This window comes from Cricetulus griseus (assembly GCF_003668045.3).
Source record: "Cricetulus griseus strain 17A/GY chromosome 1 unlocalized genomic scaffold, alternate assembly CriGri-PICRH-1.0 chr1_1, whole genome shotgun sequence".
In the NCBI taxonomy this organism is placed as follows: domain Eukaryota; kingdom Metazoa; phylum Chordata; class Mammalia; order Rodentia; family Cricetidae; genus Cricetulus; species Cricetulus griseus.
Genome location: NW_023276807.1, coordinates 39,991,608 through 40,010,556, shown reverse-complemented (window position 1 = coordinate 40,010,556; position 18,949 = coordinate 39,991,608). Strand labels below are relative to the sequence as shown.

Here is an 18,949-nt window from a genome sequence, read left to right as displayed (position 1 = left end):
ATCATGTTTCATTATTGAAAAAAAAACTTGAGTATTTATGTAAGAGGAAAACATGAGTGAAATTGGTTGACTTTTTGAAGGCTACCATACATAAGTAGTGGATATGATGGCAAGGTGCTAAATCTACCAGCATTTGTTTCTTACTTGTTCTTATACAAATCAGCTTAGTTTTACAGACCAGCAAAATATCTATAGGACAGTTACGTAACAGCCTCAAATTGTTGATTATTAGAATGAAATAAATTCTGCAGGAACATACTAAAATACCAGCTGTAAAACAGAATGTAAGGACGGGAGAAATGAATCTACTGTAATTGGAGAGGGGTGGTTTGAGCCACAGTAGATACATGGCAGAGCCATGGGCACAGCTTCAGAAAGGACTGTCACCTGGACCCACCTCATGAGTACTCGTTCGTGTGGATGATGTCCCTAAGGTCCAAGTCACCACATGAGAAAGTCAGCCAGATTGGAAACTTCTTAGAAAGGGCGTTCCCAAAGTGGTAAGTCTCTCCAGAAAGATCCCAGAACTCCATGTCCAGAATCTGTAAGCATGCTGACTTTTCTGTTGAAGTTTACAATAAAAGGAAGCCAATGGTGATATTTGTATTGTCACCAGAGATTAAAGGACCATGGCACACAGGACTTGGGGAACATCCAGTCACAGGCCCTGCAGCCCGCATGGGAAGCTGCAGGATGGAGTCCAGCCCCATTAGAGAGGTGGTGCTCCAGGCTTCCTCACTGGTGGAGGTGCTGAGCCAACGCTGGCCATCCTGATGTGTCTAGCATTTCATGGAAGCTTCCTTTTTGCTCAAAGAAAGGAAGGAACTCACATGTATAACTGGTAGATTCTTGTTTTAGACTGGATCTATTAACTCTAAGTAAATGTAGCATGTGATGGTATTTTAAAGTGTGTTCCCATGTGTCAATTTTATAAGAGTTTGTTGCATTTTTATTTCAAAACATAAATTCAGATTTAAAATTATCAGCGTATTTGAGTTTTGTGTTTTGTGGTTTTTTTTTTTTTTTTTCTTTTTGTCATTGATACTTTTGGTGTTGTGATAGCTAAGTGACAGTTAAAATAGTTTTAGCCCAGAGCTTAATTTAGGAGAGCCAAAGAGGATGCAGCAGGGCTCTCACCTAATATTTTGAGGCATTGGCAAGTGACAAGACCTCTGGGGGAATGGATATGATTTAAACCCTGAAAAGAATGTAGGAAGGGGGCGAGGGGGGGGGTCATCTCTTCCGATGTTTACATAATCATAGCTGCTATACAATCAAGAACAAAACCGGATCAAGGAATTCCTATTACCAAGGAGTAGAGTGGCATGAATGTTTTTATTCAGCCTCTTTTAACCTGTGGCAGGGGGCTGGAGAGATGGCTCAGTGGTTAAGAGCACTGGCTGTTCTAAATAAATCTTTTATAAAAAAAAAAAAATCTGTAGCTCTCTATAATGTTCTAAGAAAAAGCTAGTTTTGTTTGTTTGTTTGTTTTGTTTTTTAATTTCCCTGCCATATAAAGAGGTCTTAGATATTACAAAGAAAGAGTGGGGTTATGGGGTTGGGGGTAGCTAATTGGGTAAAGTGATTCTCTTGCAAGCACAAGAACCTGAGTTTGATCCCCAGAGTCAATGCTGAAAAACAAGTATGTTGGGGCTGGAGAGATGGCTCAGCGGTAAGAGCTCTGGCTGCTCTTTAGAGGACCTGGGTTCAATTCCCAGCACCCACATGTCAGCTCATCACTGTCTGTAACTCCAGTTTCAGGGGATCTGGTACCTTCACACAGATACATATGCAGCCAAATAATGCCAATGCACATAAAATAAATAAATCTTTAAAAAGTTTAAGAAAACTAAATGTGGTGATGCACACTTGTAATTCTAGTGGTGGTGGAGATAAATGAGTTCCAGAGGCACACTGGCCAGTCAGCCTACCCTACTTAGCATGCTCCAGGCCAATGTGCTGAGCTATTGAGAAATGATGCCCAAGGTTAACCACTGGCCCACACATACACAAGATAAAACTGTCCACTGAGTAGCAAGTGCATGAATCCGCCAAGAACAAGAAAGAACACATATCCCCTAACTAATTCTCCCATCATAGAAGGAGGGATGTAAAGTAAAGTATCCTCTACCAGACTGGCAGATATGGCCCACATGCTGGAGCTATAGGCACGCATCATGTTTAGCATATGTTGTGGGTTTTTAAGATGTTGCATGAATATTTATGAGATGGTATATTCATAGGGTAAGGTGACTGTTTTTCCTTTCCCAAACCATGGTGAACCAGATCTCTTTTCTTGGATGATTCTTCCCATGATCTTCTTTAAAAGGAGAGGCAAGCTGGCAAAGAAAATGGCAAGGAAATTGGGTTTCTTGAGGATGCAGAATCATATGGATGTGTGGCGGTTGGTTTAGGTTTTTCCTGGTACTTAGTTTCTGCTATGTTGGGGAGAAGCCAACCACAGCATAAACCACCAAAGAGCATTTTGTCTGAACACCAGGAGACACAGCTACCAAGAAACAGCCATAATGCTCCATGGGTACCTCATATGTAAATCCACCTACCAATCCTTGGTAGGAGTTTTGAAACAGTAGGACTCAAATATGAAGACTGTGGTCAGAAATGGTTTGTCTGAGTCAGAGGAGAAGCAGATTTTACTGTGAAATAACATGAAAAAGTTGACTTTGGGAAAAAAGGCACACATCAAAGAAGTAGGCAGGCAAGTGTGGTATCTTCTTTGTGTTCAATTTGAGACACCCACCACTTCCTTCTCAGGGTCGATAATTTGCCAGAATGGCTCACAGAACTTAGGAACATACTTCAGTTATATTCCTCAGCTTGTTAGCTAGTATAGTTAAAGAATGTGGAAACAGGCCAAGGTATGGTGGGGAGGGGCACAGATTGCCCTTGTTTTCTTGGATGGGGCACTTTCTTAGAGCCATACATGAAATGGCTATTGCATTAGAACTTTCCACTGATGACTCCTCTGGGTAAGCCAAAGGGGATGTTGTTAGATGAATACAGTGGATCCGATTCAGCTTCTAAAGCCTTTGATGTTTCAGGTGTGACCATCAATTCAAGCTTCTCAAGAACAGGATGTTGTCTTCCCAACGCACCTTGTGACTGGCCTGAAAGAATCACAGAAGCTCATAACAATATTGCAAATTTGCATATTGTCCTGTAGAGAATAATTCTAACCTCAAGAGTCTAAGAGTAATGCAAGTAAACAGATGATATCAAGAGTTAATGGGAACAGTCTAAGAACAGGGAATGAAGCAGAATGATAGACACACACAATGCCCTCATTCTGTAACTATGCCAATACTGTCGGAACCAAAACCGAGAGTAGGGGACATGAGAATATGAATGAGGTAAGCAGTGCCAACTACTAAGAGTAAGCTTTTAAATTATGTAGTTTACAGGATGATAGGAGAAAACCTGGTATATCCCCATAGGAGATAGAGTAGCATAGAATGAAGAATGAACTGAGTCAGCCTTAACTGATAAATTGATTGTGAGAGTTTAGCTTTCACTAGAGACAAACATTAACCTTTAGAGACAAAACTCTCTTTCACTTTGCGTGATGTTGTAACCACAAATGCTGCCAACTGGGCACACTGCTCTATCTGTGGCTGTGCCTCGTTAGAAAACTTCCTTTGTTGCTTGCAATACTGCTTATGCTCTTAACATTAGAGCTATGAATCAAGAAGGTAGTGATTACTGGCAAGAAAATTGGGGGAGGTCATGGGGGAGTTCATGGCCGCTTAGGTGTGTGCTTATGAGTCCTCATACCTGTGCACGAGAACAGGGAGGGGGATGCCAACAACTACTTAGCTTTCCCCTTCCCCCTCTTTTATTCAATCTGGGCCCCTCAGTTTACAGGTTGAGGCCACTCATGTCCCAAGTGGGTCTTTTCCTCAATGCTTTCTGGAAGCACCTCACCAACACATACAAAGGCATTTCACCTAGGTGATTCTAAACCCAGCCAAGCTGACAATAAAGATTAACCATCCCCTGATGCAAATCCAAAGGGAAGGAATGAGAACAAGATTTGCAGGTGGTTTGTATTTACAGTTTCTCGTCTATGGGATGAGTTCACCAACTGCTGGTGTGAGAGGTGAGTACAGTTTATGCACCAAAACCATGCTGTATCCCTTCCCTGTCTTGCCATGCCTTCCTCGTTTCCTACTTTCTCCTCAGCTCCATGGCCCTCATCTCCTGCCATAAGCTTGAGACCATGGAATGGGAAATGATTTCAATTTTCCTGATGTGTATATATGACATTGATCCAACCCAGCCTGCTATAAAAATTAAATGATTTAAATAGTTAAAAGTTTTTCATATACAAGACGTACTCCATCTTTCCAATTTTATTTTCTGCCACTTTATCAATATTGAACCAACTTTGGTATGTATCTGAAAAAATTGTTTTCCAATATTGTTTCTTCATATATAAGAAATTTAATATGAAGCTAGGAGTTGTGGGGCACACTTGCAAGACCAAGGTCATCTTGGGCTATACAGAGAGAGACCTTCAAAAAAAAAAAAAAACAAAAAAGAAAGAAAGAAGAGAGAAAAGAGGAAATAATTTAATAGGAACTCTCAGGGAACATCTCTGATATTCACTCCATTCAAATACCCTGTGTTTTATTTGAATGTCTAGCACGATGCAAAATTGTAACCTGCCTTATCCATGTCCTCTTCCCATCCCAGCTGGTCCCTGGTCCCTTCTCCCCTCATCAATCACAGAGCGGAATAGAAAAGTTGAAATAGTTTATCCAAAACAGCATTTGGGTTTACCCAATGAGAAAGACAGACTAAACCTGTTGCCATTCTCAGGTCCACCCACCTACCTCTCAAAATCTAATGATTGGGAGACGAGACTTGGTGCAAAGGAATCTGTTTTCTTCAAGGGCTGGGACCCTGGAGGGTGGAGCAAGCTATCATGACCAAAGTTCTGTCTTGAGAAACTTGAGGGCACAATAGCCTGTACCTTTACAGTAAGGAGCAAAGCTGAGTCGCTTGTGTGTGTGTCTCTCATTTCTTTCTTCTCCCACTAGAACACAACAATGGACTGCAACCTGGTAGAACTAATAATTTCTGTTTTGTATTACATGACATACAAAACTAAACCCTAAGAAGGGGAATTTGCATATCCTCATGGTATCTTCAAGGTCAACAGATGTTCTGGGTTCTGGAAAACTAAGGAAAGAATATTTAGAATTGCATTTACCATCTTACTCATTTAGACATGGGTTTTGTTTTGAATTTAGAATTCTGGGCAATTGCTGGGCAGTGGTGGCACACCCTTTTAATCCCAGCACTAGGGAGGCAGAAGCAGGCAGATCTCTGTGAGTTTGAAGCCAGCCTGGTCTACAGAGTGAGTTCCAGGACTAGCTCCACAGCTACAGAGAAACCTTGTCTCAGGAAAGAAGAAGAAGAAGAAGAAGAGGAAGAGGAAGAGGAAGAGGAAGAGGAGGAGGAGGAAGAAGAGGAAGAAGAAGAAGAGGAGGAGGAGGAGGAGGAAGAAGAGGAAGAAGAAGAAGAAGAAGAAGAAGAAGAGGAGGAGGAGGAGGAAGAAGAAGAAGAAGAGGAGGAGGAGGAGGAGGAGGAAGAAGAGGAAGAAGAAGAAGCAGAAGACATAACTTTGCAAAGGACAACTTTCAAAGGGGTGGCCACTGTTATAACCTCAAGGCCACGTGAATATATTCATATTCTTAGACTTATTAAAATTTAAAGATGACTCATCATAGGTTCTCTTCATTAGCTTCTACAAACTCAACAGGGCACTGGTAAACGGTTATTGTGAACATTTATCTACCAGCCATCATCAGTCCCTCTCAACTTCATGCTTGAGCCTGGATATAACTCTCCATTCAAGTCACTAAATTCAGATCAGCAATGATGCTTCCCTGGAGAGAGGCATAACTTACAGTAAATAAATGCTAAGGAATTTCAAAATGCTGTCTGTCTGTCTATCCATATCTATCTATCTACCTATCCTCTATATCTATGTATCTACCTACCTATTATCTATATCTACATACCTATTTACCTATCATCTATATCTATCTATTAGTTTCTTTTCCTGTCAGATAGAACTAATCTGAAAAAAAGCAACTTAAAGGGGAAAGAGGTTTATCTCAGCCCACAGTACAAGGTTACAACCATCATGGCATGGCAGTCACAGTGGCTAGTCACACTGCATCCACAGTCAGAAGCAAAGAACCATGAATGCATTCTCAGCTCCCTCCTTTTCAGTCAGCTGAGGACCCAGCTCATGAAATGGTACCACTCACATTTGAGATGGGTCTTCCCATCTCAACTAGTCCAAGCAAGAAAATCCTCCACAATCATGCCCACACACCAAACCAATCCTGACACTGAGACTTCCCAGGTAAGTCTAGATCTTGCCAAGTTAACAATTGAAAACAAACATCACACTATCCGTCTGTCCGTCCATCCATCCATCTATCCATCCATCCATCCATGTTTTCTAACTAAATTGTTTGTCTGACAAGTATTTTTCAGCATGTGAAACTAACAGATAAACCATTACTAAGAATTTTTTTTTTTTTTCAAAACACACTCACAGTTCATTTTGACTCAGAAATGAAAAAGTCTTCAACTCTCCTCCCTCTCCTTGCATTTCATGTGGTTTGGGTAATACCAGGTTTGGAATCCCCCCAGCTGGCCAACACTTCTCTGATCTGAACTCTAGTTTCTGTATCTCTCAATTGGAGGCAATGATACCATCTAAAGACAAAATTCCATTTAAAGATGAATTTGGTTTTATGGGGGATCCATGAATTATGCCCTGTTATATCTGTGCTTGTCACCCTGAGCAGCTGAACAGAGGAGGTTGGCTTTGAAGGCTGGAAAGGACCAATGAAAGAAGAAATAGGGAACAAAATGGGAAATTGGTCATTTCAACTTACCTCTCCCTATGGGATTATCACAGAGGGGCTTTCTTTAGCATGTTGGCTCAAGTAAACCTGGCCCCCTTTGGGTGGCTGCTATATTTATATTTATGCTACTTTGAAAACTGGTCAGTTTCAAAGTTGAATTTGATGATGTGGTACTTAGCATGAATGACTTCACTCTGATTTCAGTCTTTATTGTTGTGCCTAATGCATGAGCTCTGTCCAAAATCAATAGCCTCCCATAAATTTAATGTAATGATATCTTCTTTCAAGTATTAAAGATAAGAGGTTTAAAAATAAATTAATGGAAAAATAGCCTGTAAAAGTACTATATAGCCATGCTAAGTCATTCTAAACATGCACTGAAATTTGCCACCATTGAAAATGTTAGGAGTAAGGAAAACTCATATCAACATATATTTTGCTCTCAACTATGTGCCAGCTTCTATGATAGGCGGTTTCAAACCATGTAATTCTTTTATCAATCTTCTAAGACAGCCCCAGTTTTAATCTGCTGACACGGGCACGGTGCATTATTAAATGTTCTGGTCAGTGTATGTGGTAGTTTGAAAGTAATTGGCCCCCATAAGCTCATAGGGAGTGGCACTATTAGGAGGCCTAGCCTTGTTGGAGGATTGTGTTCAGTTCACCTGTTGCCTGCAGTTCAAGATGTAGAGCTCTAAGCTTCTTCTCCAGCACCATGTCTGTCTGCTTGCTATCATGCTTCCCACCATTATGACAATGGACTAAACCTCTGAATTGTAAGCCAGCCCTAATTGTTTCCTTTCTAAGAGTTACTGTGGTCATGGTGTCTCTTTACAGCAATAGAAATCCTAACTAAGACAGTATATTAGCTACCTGTCTTGTTGCTGTGATCCAATACCTTACAATAAGCAATGCAAAGGAAGAAAGGTTTATTTTGACCCATGGTTCAGAGGAATAAGTTCATCTTGCTTGGAAAGGCATGGCAGCAGGAAAAGCATGGGGCTACCAGAGTAGCTTGATCCCTGCTACCAACTAAAAAGCAGTGAAAGTAGAATGCCAATGCTCAGTGCCCCCACCACCCCCCAAGGAATGACAGCAGGTTTATCTCAAACAGTGCTCACCATCCCTGAGAGATTTAAGTTTTCTATCCTATGTTTATTGAAGCCAGTTGTCTTCATTTTTGCCCATACCCACTGCTAACACCAAAGCCAAGGTTTAGTGCCTAAAAACAAAAAATTAGTGTGTCATTTTCATATTGTGTTTTTAGAAGGGTTCAATATCTCACCAGGCTGAAATCAAGGTAAGGGCTGGTCTATATTCTTATCTGGAGCTCCAATGAAGGAAGAAACTGTTTCTAAGGTCACAGAGTTTATTGATAAAATTCATTTCCTTGTAGTTGTAGTCTAAGCAAATACAGTATCATGATGAGTACAAAGCTAATGCAAAAATGACCAAAAACAAAACACTAAGGAAAGATTTACCATCTGTAGCAGGTAAATAAAGCATGGACATTGTTTTCAAAGCAATGCCTTCCTTGAACAAAGGAATCCTGGGAATTTCATTCCTAGAGCCCATAAATATCCCTCTTAGAAAACCATTTTAGGTTCAGGCATATTCCAGAACATGGTCAGTTTAAGGTCTTAAAGAAGGAAAGTGTCCAACACGATTTTGAGCATGCTTAGAGCAGGGAACACACAAGGTTAAAATGTTAGGCAGGGACACTTAAGGAAATTATCAGCTTTGATAACAAAGGCAGTAGACACAAATGCCTTGTAACATTCTCAGCTTTCATCATAAGATTGTAGCTTATAGAAGGGAAAGGATTAGGGCTTTGGAGATGGCTCAGTAGTTCAGAGAACTTGCTGCTTTTACAAAGGACCCACATGGCAGCCTAGAAATACCTGTAACTCCAGTTCCTGGGGCTCTAGTGCCCTTTTCTAGCTTCCAAAGGCTCCTTCATGCATGTGGTGCACATACACTCATGCAGGTACACACATACACATAAAAATAATAATTAATAAATCTTTTTAAAGAAAAGAGTACTTTGAGGTTATTACTATAGGTATTAGCTTCTAATTGTACCTGTATCTAAGTAACAGTCCAATTAACAGTAAGGACACTCTTAGCAACTACACCACCCTCACCCTTGCCTTGAGGCCCACTCTGTAGTCACTCATAATATGGCTATTTGCTTCTTGAAGGCCATCAGGAGGATGCACACTCCAAATCTTTCTTCCTTCAGAGTCCTCCTGGACTCCTAGAGTTTATCTGACCCTGGGGTACTCACTTAGGATACTTTCCTTTTTGACCAACACAATTAGAGCCCTTTGCTGCATCTGTAAATTCACCTCATGATGATAAGCCATGGGAACTAATAAAACCACCGGCTTGAGATCCCATTACAACCACATGTCCCAGTCCCATGCACTGGGATACAGTCATAGAGTGTGGAGGGAGCAGCTTAGAGGTTGTCTGTCTGCTTAGTCACACAGCTCCAAAGGAGCTGAGGACCGAGTCTGAGCAAGCAATGAGTAACAATTGACAGATAGATACCTTGTGAGCCAGCTCTTGATTCACTTGGAACACTGACTAGGTGGGTTTCTGTCCTTGTACGTTTATATATTCTACAGCATTCCAGCAAAGATTCTAGATGCCCCAAATGTTGCACCTAGGAGGAATCTCCTTTTGTCATCGCAGGCTCCTTTTACTCTTTTTTATATATTTATTTTTTTAATGTGCATTTTGGCTTGCATGTGTGTATGTAGAGAACATGCATGCCTGGTGCCTATAAATGGTGGAACAAGGCACTGGAGTCCCCGAAATTAGACTTGCAGATCATTGTCAGTCGCCATTTAGAGCAGTAATCACTCTCAACCACTTAGGCCTGGCTCCAGTCCCCTGCCCTTCATTTTTTATGTCCTTCGGCGCATCTTCTTTTTGTTTTGTTTTGCTTTTGTTTTTCGAGACAGGGTACTCTGTAGCTGTGAAACCTGTCCTGGAACTCGCTCTGTGGACCAGGCTGGCCTGGAACTCAAGAGTTCTGCCTGTCTCTGCCTCCCAAATTCTGGGATTAAAGGCATGCACCATCACTGACCCGCCCCTTCAGCGCATTTTAATTTACTGTGCAGATCTGGGAACACAAATCAGAGGACCTGAGATCTAAGTTTGGAAATACTTTCAATTTAAACAGCAAGAAACTAAAGTCCACACAGGAGCCAAACACATCCAGCCTACTGTTCTAGGCCTGTAGGGCTGTCTTGGCAGAGTTCCAACAGGGTTGAGCCTAGCTGTCAAAAGAGAGATTATCAACTGATTGGGATTCTTAGTAAGCAGTCTCTTGTAGGGGCAACAGGCAGAAAGTGGAAAACAGCCAGTGTGATTGGGTTGGAGCATTTTCCATGTAAAGGTTTTAATTCCTGAGTAAATATTACTGTGCACAGATGTTGATAAAAATTCCTTTTTAATTCATTGAGATTGAATTGATGAACTGAATTGAAGAGTAACTATTAAGTATAAAATATTTTTTTCTAATTTGTAATAGGAAACCAAACCAAATAAAGCCACAAAGTTTTTGTATCCTATCTTCCCAGTCCCCATAAGACGTACTACATTTTTGAAAGGCAGTAGCTGACAGGCTATCAAGTCTACTAGGGTTAAAATGGCTGCACCATCATCTTGGCTATTTTCCTTTCCCCAGACTTCTGGACCATCTGGCTGGTCCACTTTTCCCTGCTTTCCTGGGGATGGTTACATCTCTTTCAGGCTGAGCTCAAGATCACTGGCAATTGGAGCTGTAGAGTTGGCTCACGAATTAAAAACACATACCATGCTTGTGGGAGACTGGAGTTCAGTTTCCAGCCCCCACATTAGTTCACAACTCAACAGATCTGGGAGGTCCAACACCATCTGCTAGCTTCCATGGGCACCTGCCCTACAGGCACATACTTACACACAGACCCCCCACCTCCCCCCCAAAACACACACACACACACACACACACACACACACACACACACACACACATAAAGAATTTTTAAATCTTTAAAAACTTTGTTTCAAGTAGATTTATTTATTTTAGCATTTTATATGTATGTGTGTGTTTGCCTGCTTGTGTGTAAGTGTACCATGTACGTGCCTGGTATCTGTGAAGGTCAAAAGAAGGTGTCAGATCCCCTAGGGCTGGAGTTACAGACAGTGTGAGTCACTGTGTAGATTCTGGAGAATTGAACTTGGATCCTCTGCAAGAACAAGTGCTTCTAACTGCTGAGCCATCTCTCTATCCCCAAGATCTTTTTTTTTTTTTTAAGCACTTTTCAAAAGAAAACCTGGCACTGTTAGTTTTCCCTTAGGGAAGGATCTTTCCCGGTGAGGAAATGTGAGGCTAGCCCCTTCCTGAGGAGTGCCTCTCCTGGAACTCAATAGTGTTATGCAAACTGCCAAGGGAAAAAAGCAGTTAAAATTATCCAGCTGTAAAACCCCAAAAAACAATGGCAAGCAAGGCAAGATATCCCTAAGAGTGCAATGGTGACACTTGTATCTTGGAGGCAACTAAGAGTTATTTAATTAGACTTGAGGCCTGCTGAACAGGAGGGAATCTAGGCCTGGTAATGAAAACCAGTCAACTGTCCATGGCTAGTGAGGTCATGGATTCCAGAGGAAAACCTATTATTGCTATTATCCTAAATCTATATAATTTATAACTTCATGCCAAATACTTATCCTTATATCCACAGAAAAGTGTAGCACTCACCCCTGACCAACAAAGCTTATTTATATATGTGTGTGTATGTACATATACATGTATATGTATGTATATGTGTCTATATGTGTGTATACACACACACACACACAAACACACACACACACACACACACACACACACACACACACACACATATATGGTGTAGACTTTCAAAGAAACTCATAAATGGTCAAAATGCAAAGAACAACTGACTATGAGATGCCCAGCCCCAAAGGACACATCCTTAACACAACTTGTATATCTAAGTCTCAGAGAATACCGTGGGAGAGAAGGCAGAAAGGTTGTTAAGAGCCAGTGGACCAGGCTGTTTGCCATAAGATAGCGTCTTCTATATGCGCAGGGAGCTGCACCCATGAAATCTAAACAACATGGTCATCTAAACAAGACCTATACAATGATACTACCAATTGACATCCTGGCGTGGATGGGGGAAGTCTCACAAGGGCCTACCCTGGATGATGAACTACAGCAATTAGCAACTGCTAATGGTGGTGGGGGGGATCAGTCTTCTTTAGGGACTAGCCCCTGAGAGGTTATCCAGCGCCCCCCATGGTCATCCCTTAAGATAGATATATATGGGCAGTCCTAAATGAACTCAGCAGGTTGTATTCACATATATACACACAGAGATATGTAGTAGTAATTAAAGAATAATTCATGAATTTGAGAGGGAGTGTGGCAGATACGGGAGGAGTTGTGGGGACAAGGAAGGGGGGGATGTGATGCACCTACAGTGCTCATACATGAAACTCTCAAAATAAATATGCCAAAATTTTAAAAGGTGCTTTATAAACACAAAAGAGCTAAGAGTGGGTTTGAGAAGTACGTGCAGGGTTCGGACTCTAGAATTTTAGAACCAGATGGTGCTGCTGTTCTGACTTGGCCTTGGATGCAAGGAGGTTTATTTTGTTTGTTTGTTTATTTGTTTTGTTTTGTTTTTAAAGAGCTGAAAAGCTATGAGCACCTGGCTGGTTAGCCTTGCCTCTGTGGAATCTGATACTGGCTCAGAGGGAACTGAGCCTGCTCAGGACCAGAACTGTAATGCCTGAGGATATGGAGTCATCAGAATTCCCCCTGTGCCCTTCCTAGAAATGCAAAATTAGCCAGCCTCTTGGGATGTTGTCTGAGCATTAGACTTGTTCACTGCTGTGACTAATGCCTGACCAAAGCAACTTCAAGGAGGAGTTCATTGGGCTCATGGCTTGTGGGATGCAGACCTTCATGGTGGGGGAAGCAGAGTATCTGAAGCAGCTCAGGAAACAGAGGGACCTGGGGCTGTAACCAAAGTCAGTGTCACCTTTGGGACTCATCACCTCCTTCAGTTTCACCTCAGCTCCTGAAGGTCCTGCAGCCTCACAAACATCCCCATCACATGAGCCTGTGGGAGACACTTGGCATTCAAACTGGACAGACTTGTTTCTTATCAGATTAAATATGCCCTTGCCATTAAAAGCAGACATCCATTCAAACTAGACAGGCTGCTTCTTGATGTTTAGTCAAGAGAAATGGAAAAATACATCAAAGAGACAATGTAAACTCTTCCTCTCAAATCTGATGGGCTTCCTACTTATCAATGCAGAAATATGATGGGGGCCCAAAGTGATTAGATCTAATTCTCCTATTCCTGTTGCTAAGTACTTCTAAAAAACCCTGACTGTAAAAGACTCTGAAAGTGTGCAGAGGAAGACCCACCAGATAGGGAGAGAGCAGCCCAAGAAATGTCCTGGCAGTGGGTCTCCTGGTTTTTCTTTCTTCCCTCCCTCCCACTCTTCCTCCCTTTCACCCTCCCTTCCTCCGTTACTTCATGGGATGTGCATGCATGTGTGTGTGTTTGAGCACACACATATGTACTTATGGAGACCAGAGGTCAACCTTGGCTGTTATTTCTCAGGTACCACACTCCTTGTCTTTTGCGACAGAGCCTCTCCCCCCGGCCTGGAGCTCACTTACTTGCTTGGGCTCGGTGGGGTGAACCCCAGGGATCTGTCTGTCTCTGCTTCCTTAGTTCTGGGTTTGTAAGCCCTTACTACCAGGCCTGGCTTTTACATGAATTCTAAGGATTGAACTCAGGCCCTTATGTTTGCAACACAAGCACATTACTAACCAAGCTATTCCCCGCATCACACATACGCACCTCCCCATCCCTCCAGCTTTCTTTTTGCCTCCCATGTTGGGCTCACTGTTGGAGAAGCCAGCAAGCTACAAAGATGACTATTTGTCTTTGCTAGCCCTCCATAGAAAGCCTGTGTCTAGTCAAGGACCCAGAAGGGGACAGTCTAGCAAGACAATAGTTACCCTATTCCAGCCAAATAGCATTAGGCAGCCGCCCCACCCTGCTGTGTCAGCAAAGGCATCCCCTGGCTGCAACATTTGTTCGACTTTAACTGGACACTGTTTCTTTTAAAAAAAATTTTCTGTGTGTTCAGGAATGCTAGCTTTGCTTGGGAACAATTGATGACTAATGACATTTACCAAATATTCTAGGGTGGTTCTCCCTAGAAGAGATGACATATCAAAATAGTTCTGTCTTGTGCAACTACAATATTCTTGGCTCTGTAATGCAACTCTTTGCTCACCCTCATTCTTAGACTAGAGCCTGGATTTTAATTTCAATCTAATTTTAGTTTTGAGAAAGGGTCTCATGTAGCCCCCAGGCTGGCCTCAAACTCCCTCCCTATGTAGCCGAGGATGAACTTGAACTTCTGAACTTCCTTCCTTCACCCCTCTAGTTCCGGGACTACAGGCATATGCTACCACATCTAGTTTATGTGGTTCTTAGCATCCAACCCAGGGCTCTGGCCATTCCAGGCAAGTACTCTAGCACCAAGTTTCTTCACCAGCCTTGTTTGTAAAAAGCAAACCAGTCTTTCCTGAAAGTCCCAAATGCAACAGGAAAAATATTTAGCAGAATACCAGAAGGATTTATACTCAGTTTGTCTTCGGCACTGCTTAGATGGTCACTGGGTTTTGCCAAATGATTTGTTTCCATTTCCAACTACTTTGACTCATGTCCTGTCACCTAGGATCAAAGACTTATTTTAAGAATGATGGGATATGAGTAATCTGCTCGATTCTCGGCAGGTTGGTGCAACAGAGCCCTGGTTTTCCAAATCAGAGTGAGAAAAACCTTGAAGACAAAGATATTTCATCCATCTTGAAAGATATTTATAGCTATACAGACTCAATCTGTCTTAGTTATAATGCCATCATTATAAATCTATGCCTTCAGGTCAGGTAGAAGTAACCCTTATATAAATACCTGCCAGCAGATGTTAGGAAAGATTTCGTTCATACCACATCTGAGCCGAGGAGCTGAGATGGCACAGAGGTTAAGGACACTTGCTCTTCTCAAGAACCGAGTTCGGTTCCCAGCCTCCACAGTGCCAGATTGCTTCTTGGGTCCTTTTTCTTGGATAATCTTTTTCCAACCCTTTATTCTGAGGTAATGTCTATCTTTGATGTTGAGGTATATTTCTTGTAAGAAGCAGAATCCTGTTTTTTAGTCCATTTTGTTAGTCTGGGGAATTGAGTCCATTGATATTGAGTGATGAGTGATATTAATGACCATTGATTGTTAATTCCTGTTATTTTGTTGTTGCTGTTAGTGGTGGCAGTAGTGTGTGTTTGTGTCTGTGTGTGCACTTCACCTCTTTTGGTTTTGCTGGTGTGAGATTACCTATTTCCTGTGTTTTCATGGGTGTGGTTAGTCTTAAGATGGAGTTTTCCATCTAGTACCTTCTGTAGGGATGGATTTGTGGATGAATATTATTTCAATTTGATTTTTCAATGGAATATCATTTTCTCTATCTGTAATGATTCAAAGTTTTAATGGATATAGTCTAGGCTGACATCTGTGGTCTTTCAGAATCTGCAAGATACATGTTTATGCTCTTCTGGGTTTTAGAGTCTCCATTTGAGAATCTGGGAGTAATTCTAATAGGTCTGCCTTTATATGTTACGAGGTCTTTTCCATTTGAAGTTTTTATTATTCTTTCTTTGCTCTGTATGCTTAAGTGTTTTGATTATTATGTGGCAGGGGACTTTCTTTTCTGATCCAATCTATTTTGTACCTTTATAGGCATGTTCTTCTTAAGGCTAGAAAATTTTCTTCTATGATTTTGTTAAAAAATATTATCTGGATTTTTGAGCAGGGATTCTTCTCCTTCTTCTATTTCTTCTATTTCTTCTATTCTTAGGTTTGGTCTTTTCATAGAGTCCATGTTTCCTGGATGTTTTGTATCAGGATTTTTTTTTTTTTAGATTTAATTGTCTGTGACTAATATTTCTTCTTCTTCTTCTTCTTCTTCTTCTTCTTCTTCTTCTTCTTCTTCTTCTTCTTCTTCTTCTTCTTCTTCTTCTTCTTCTTCTTCTTCTTCTGGTTGGAGGCTGTCCTGGAACTAGCTCTTGTAGACCAGGCTGGTCTCAAACTCAGAGATCCGCCTGCCTCTGCCTCCCCGAGTGCTGGGATTAAAGGCATGTTCCACCAATGCCCAGCTCTAATGTATCTTCTATACCTGAGATTCTCTCTTCCATCTCTTGTATTCTGTTGGTGGTGCTTGCATCTGCAGTCCCTGTTCAGTTATCTGGATTTTCCATCTTCAGAATCCCTCAGTTTGTTTCTTCTGTATTGCTTCCATTTCCATTTTCAGGACATGATCAATTTTATTCATTTGCTTTACCTGTTTGTTTTTTCTTGGCTTTCCTTAGGGGGTTTATTCATTTCCTCCTATTGTTTGTGTTTTCCTGGATTTCTTTAAGGGACTTATTCATTTCTTCATTAATGACCTCTATTGTCTTCATGAAGTTGGTTTTATTGTTGTTTTCTGGTGCTTCAGCTGTGTTGGAATATTCAGGGGTTGCTGTAGTAGGATAGCTGAGCTCTGGTGCCATATTGCCCTGGTTGTTGCTTATTGTGTTCTTTTTTTGTTTCATATTGCTTTGTGCATTAAAAAACTTTTTATTGATTCTTTGTGGATTTCACATCATGTACCCCAACCCTACTCATCTTCCAGTCCCTTCATATCTACCATCAGCCCTTTTAACCTCCCCCCCAAAAAAAATAAAATAAAAATCTTGTCATAGAAGCTGTAGTGTGTCATAGTGAATCGCACAGTATACCTTTTAGTCCATACAACTTTACTTGCAAATGTTCATTAAATGAGTCATTGTTCAGGTTCAAGGCCTCTGGTTTCTGCTATACTATCAATTCTGGATCCTTATTGGGACTTCTCATGGATATCTTGTTGTTGCCTGTGTCATGGAGATCCTACAGTTTTGGGTCTGCTGGACCAGACCCTTCTCATGCTCCAGGAGTTCATAGGTGGGATGAATGTTGAGGTGGCTCAACTCATAGCCCTGGATCTGGACCTGAGTGATATCAGAGTTGGTCAGCCTGCCTGCTCTCCCAAATCCTCACCACTAGGGTGAGCTCTCCAGCACTGTCCAGGCTAGCTCACCCAATGCTGCAGACCACAAGAGGAGGTGCCAGTTCTCCGGCTCTCATGCCCTCAGGGCAGGATCACTGGCACCCATAGTGTGAGCTGCCCAGGTGAGATGCAAGGCCCACTTTCCCTAGTTCTGCAGCTTCTTATATTGACATCTAGGCATTTGGACTTGGGATAATTATAGTTTAGGTGTAAACTTCCAAGCTTATAGCCAACATCAAACTACATGGAGAGAAACTCAAAGCAATTTCACTGAAATCAGGAACAAGATAAGTCCATCCACTTTTTCCATATCTATTCAATTCAGTACTTGAAGTTAGAACAATAAGAAAATTAAAGGAGATCAAGGGTATATAAATTGGAAAAGAAGATGTTAAAGTATCACTATTCACAAATGATGTGATAGTAAACATAAGTGACCACAAAATTCTACCATGGGATTCCTATAGCTGACAAACACCTTCAGTGAAGTGGCTGGACACAAGATTAACTTTTAAAAAATCAGTAGTTCTATATGCAAATGACAAATGGGCTGAGAGAAAAAATCTCAGGGAAACAACACTTTTCATAACAGCCACACATAATCAAAATATCTTGGGGTAACTCTAACCATGCAACTGAAAGGCCTGTATGACAAGAATTTCAAGTCTTTGAAGAAAGACATTGAATAAGATATCATAAGAGAGAAATACCTTCCAAGCTCATGCATCAGTAGTATTAACATAGTAAAAATGGCCACATACCAAAAGCAATCTATAGATTCAACATAATCCCCATCAAAATCCCAATACAACTCTTTAATAGACCTGGAAAGAACAATACTCAACTTGATATGGAAAAACAACAACAACAACAAAAACAGGATAGCGCAAACAATCCTGTACAATAAAAAAACTTCCGGAGGTATAACCATCCCTGATTTCAAGCTCTACTACAGAGCTAGAGTAACAAAAACTGCATGGTATTTGTGTAAAAACAGACAGGTTGGTCAATGGAATCAAATCAAAGACCCAGACGTAAATCCACACACCCATGGATACTGATTTTTGATAATGAAGCCAAAATTATACAATGGAAAAAAGAAAGCATCTTCAACAAATGGTGCTGATCTAACTGGATGTCAGCACAGAAAAGAATACAAATAGCTCCATATCTATCACCCTGAACAAAACTAAAGTCCAAGTAGATCAATGACCTCAACATAAACCTAAATAAACTGAACCTAATAGAAGAGAATGTGGGGAACAGCCTTGAACACATTGGCATAGAAGACAACTTCCTGAACAAAACACCAATCTCTCAGGCACTAAGACCAACCATTAATAAATGGGACCTTATGAAACTAAAATGCTTCTGTAAGGCAAAGGACACTGTCAATAAGACAAAATGGCAGCCTAAATAATGGGAAAAGATTTTCACCAAGTCCACATCTGATAGATGGCTAATTTCCAAACTATATAAAGAACCCAAGAAACTAGACATCAACAAATCAAATAATCTAATTTAAAAAGGGCTTGCAGATCAAAACAGAAATTATGAACAGAGGAATCTCAAATGGCTGAGAAACACTTAAAGAAATGTCCAACATCTATAGCCACCAGGGAAATGCAAATCATGAGATTCCATCTAACACCTGTCAGAATGGTTAAGATAAAAAACACAAGTGACAGCTTATGCTGGTGGGGATATGGATACTCCTCCACTGCTGGTGGGAATGCAAACATGTTTCTCAGAAAATTGAGAATTGTTCTACCTCAAGACCTAGCTATACCATTCCTGACATATACCCAAAGGATGCTCAATCATACCACAGGGACCCTTGCTCAACTATGTTC

At 41.1% G+C, this 18,949-nt stretch overlaps 1 long non-coding RNA gene across 2 annotated transcripts in view; it reads right to left on the bottom strand.

Annotated features, from left to right (window-relative positions):
• Window positions 1-1,011: 1,011 nt before the first annotated feature.
• The window catches only part of LOC103162238, a 47,491-nt gene continuing 29,553 nt past the window's right edge, over window positions 1,012-18,949 (bottom strand). For both annotated transcript variants that reach the window (XR_004772340.1, XR_004772339.1), the window contains one exon: window positions 1,012-3,128. This is a non-coding gene — a long non-coding RNA (uncharacterized LOC103162238). The remainder of the gene's footprint in view (window positions 3,129-18,949) is intronic.